General features: G+C 34.1%; 2 non-coding genes across 2 annotated transcripts; both read left to right on the forward strand.

Annotated features, from left to right (window-relative positions):
- The first annotated feature begins 579 nt into the window (after positions 1–579).
- On the forward strand, positions 580–2575 carry LOC116802935. Its single transcript, XR_004363262.1, has one exon. It is a non-coding gene; the product is annotated as a small subunit ribosomal RNA (ribosomal RNA).
- A 687-nt stretch (positions 2576–3262) lies between these two features.
- Positions 3263–3441, forward strand: LOC116802934. Its single transcript, XR_004363261.1, has one exon. It is a non-coding gene; the product is annotated as a 5.8S ribosomal RNA (ribosomal RNA).
- Positions 3442–3919: the final 478 nt, after the last annotated feature.

The raw sequence follows: 3919 nt of genomic DNA on the forward strand, positions 1-3919 counted from the left end.
TGGATTATTATATCGTTACGGTATAATACAAATATGGATTCTTATGAAAGAAATATAAAATTATATATTAAATGTGGAAATATTATCATATGCGCTTGGTTTTATGTTATATATTACCAGAGAGATATATGAAAAGAGATAAATTTTAAATTTATCTTCAAAATGCAAATGATTTAACTTAATATTTATATTGGTTAAACAAAAATTGTACATGTGTGGATACAATAATTATGTATGTTGGAAATAAAATGATATTTTATAATGAAATATGTATATATAAAAAGATAAAATTATAGAAACATATATATTACAATAATTATATGAAATTCTTGTTATATTGGTAAAACAAGTATAAATTAAAAATGAAAATATGGATTACGAATGCTATATAAAAATGGCCGTAATCGAATAGATTTTTTACTTATATTTATATATTTAAAATTTTACCCAAAGGCGAAATATTGAATTTTATTCAATATAATAAAAATCATGGAATTATATAAAGTGAAAAATCTATATATCTATTATATTGCTTATTTCGATTCAAAAAATATGAATGGAATATGAAGGAAAAACATTATTCTGGTTGATCCTGCCAGTAGTTATATGCTTGTCTCAAAGATTAAGCCATGCATGTCTAAGTACACACGAATTAAAAGTGAAACCGCAAAAGGCTCATTATATCAGTTATGGTTCCTTAGATCGTTAACAGTTACTTGGATAACTGTGGTAATTCTAGAGCTAATACATGCAATTAAAACATGAACCTTATGGGACATGTGCTTTTATTAGGCTAAAACCAAGCGATCGCAAGATCGTTATATTGGTTGAACTCTAGATAACATGCAGATCGTATGGTCTTGTACCGACGACAGATCTTTCAAATGTCTGCCCTATCAACTTTTGATGGTAGTATCTAGGACTACCATGGTTGCAACGGGTAACGGGGAATCAGGGTTCGATTCCGGAGAGGGAGCCTGAGAAACGGCTACCACATCTAAGGAAGGCAGCAGGCGCGTAAATTACCCACTCCCAGCTCGGGGAGGTAGTGACGAAAAATAACAATACAGGACTCATATCCGAGGCCCTGTAATTGGAATGAGTACACTTTAAATCCTTTAACAAGGACCAATTGGAGGGCAAGTCTGGTGCCAGCAGCCGCGGTAATTCCAGCTCCAATAGCGTATATTAAAGTTGTTGCGGTTAAAACGTTCGTAGTTGAACTTGTGCTTCATACGGGTAGTACAACTTACAATTGTGGTTAGTACTATACCTTTATGTATGTAAGCGTATTACCGGTGGAGTTCTTATATGTGATTAAATACTTGTATTTTTTCATATGTTCCTCCTATTTAAAAACCTGCACTAGTGCTCTTAAACGAGTGTTATTGTGGGCCGGTACTATTACTTTGAACAAATTAGAGTGCTTAAAGCAGGCTTCAAATGCCTGAATATTCTGTGCATGGGATAATGAAATAAGACCTCTGTTCTGCTTTCATTGGTTTTCAGATCAAGAGGTAATGATTAATAGAAGCAGTTTGGGGGCATTAGTATTACGACGCGAGAGGTGAAATTCTTGGACCGTCGTAAGACTAACTTAAGCGAAAGCATTTGCCAAAGATGTTTTCATTAATCAAGAACGAAAGTTAGAGGTTCGAAGGCGATCAGATACCGCCCTAGTTCTAACCATAAACGATGCCAGCTAGCAATTGGGTGTAGCTACTTTTATGGCTCTCTCAGTCGCTTCCCGGGAAACCAAAGCTTTTGGGCTCCGGGGGAAGTATGGTTGCAAAGCTGAAACTTAAAGGAATTGACGGAAGGGCACCACCAGGAGTGGAGCCTGCGGCTTAATTTGACTCAACACGGGAAAACTTACCAGGTCCGAACATAAGTGTGTAAGACAGATTGATAGCTCTTTCTCGAATCTATGGGTGGTGGTGCATGGCCGTTCTTAGTTCGTGGAGTGATTTGTCTGGTTAATTCCGATAACGAACGAGACTCAAATATATTAAATAGATATCTTCAGGATTATGGTGCTGAAGCTTATGTTAGCCTTCATTCATGGTGGCAGTAAAATGTTTATTGTGTTTGAATGTGTTTATGTAAGTGGAGCCGTACCTGTTGGTTTGTCCCATTATAAGGACACTAGCTTCTTAAATGGACAAATTGCGTCTAGCAATAATGAGATTGAGCAATAACAGGTCTGTGATGCCCTTAGATGTCCTGGGCTGCACGCGCGCTACAATGAAAGTATCAACGTGTATTTCCTAGACCGAGAGGTCCGGGTAAACCGCTGAACCACTTTCATGCTTGGGATTGTGAACTGAAACTGTTCACATGAACTTGGAATTCCCAGTAAGTGTGAGTCATTAACTCGCATTGATTACGTCCCTGCCCTTTGTACACACCGCCCGTCGCTACTACCGATTGAATTATTTAGTGAGGTCTCCGGACGTGATCACTGTGACGCCTTGCGTGTTACGGTTGTTTCGCAAAAGTTGACCGAACTTGATTATTTAGAGGAAGTAAAAGTCGTAACAAGGTTTCCGTAGGTGAACCTGCGGAAGGATCATTATTGTATAATATCCTTATCGTTAATAAATATTTGTTATAATACAAATAAATACAATTTACCAAAATAAAAATATTACAAAATGATTCCACGGAATCAAAAGTTAAAGTCAAAATAAAATGAAGATGGCTTTTATTTTATATGTGGGGCTTGGCAACCTCATAAAAAGACTTTAACATTATTAATGTTGCTGTGCGTATTTGTGGCAGTACTTACTACAACAACGGCGTTTCCTATAAAAACAAATTCTCGAAAATGGAAATCGAAGAAACTAAACTAAATTCGAAAGTAGAAGTCGAATTAAAATAAAAATAATTTTGAATGTGTGGTAATCAAAATAAGTGTGTGTGTATATGGACCATAATATACACGCGTTGCGAATATGTATTGTTCATCTATGTTATGAGCATACGTTGGCTAATGCAACAACCTAAAATATACAATGTTTGTACCTGTCATCCATCAGGTTAATGTTTTATATAAATTTTGCAGTATGTGTCACCCAAAATAGCAAACCATAACCAGATTATTATGATACATAATGCTTATATGAAACTAAGACATTTCGCAACATTTATTTTAGGTATAAAAATAAATTTATTGAAGGAATTGATATATGCCAGTAAAATGGTGTATTTTTAATTTCTTTCAATAAAAACAATATTGACATTATATAAAATTGAATTATAAAACTCTAAGCGGTGGATCACTCGGCTCATGGGTCGATGAAGAACGCAGCAAACTGTGCGTCATCGTGTGAACTGCAGGACACATGAACATCGACATTTTGAACGCATATCGCAGTCCATGCTGTTATGTACTTTAATTAATTTTATAGTGCTGCTTGGACTACATATGGTTGAGGGTTGTAAGACTATGCTAATTAAGTTGTTTATAAATTTTTTATAAGCATATGGTATATTATTGGATTAAATAATGATTTTATTCATAATATTAAAAAGAAATGAAAAACATTATCTCACATTTGAATGTGAAAAACGAAGAGAAATATTTTCTTTTTCAATCAAATAATACTGAGAAATGTCTAGCATAAAAAATTGAAATATTTTCATCTAGAATTGTCTCTTATTAATGATTCGGAAAAAGAAAAATCTTGGTTTTGTTATTATTCTTCGTTGGTTCGTTAAATGGATAAAAATGACTTTGCTTACAAGAACTATTGGAACTATTTATAACGAATTTAATTGATTGTTTTATCATTTATATATAAAGAATTTATGGCAAAATATAGTTATATATACAACCTCAACTCATATGGGACTACCCCCTGAATTTAAGCATATTAATTAGGGGAGGAAAAGAAACTAACAAGGATTTTCTTAGTAG

Source organism: Drosophila sechellia, unplaced genomic scaffold (genome assembly GCF_004382195.2).
Source record: "Drosophila sechellia strain sech25 unplaced genomic scaffold, ASM438219v1 U_256, whole genome shotgun sequence".
NCBI classification, from domain to species: Eukaryota; Metazoa; Arthropoda; class Insecta; order Diptera; family Drosophilidae; genus Drosophila; species Drosophila sechellia.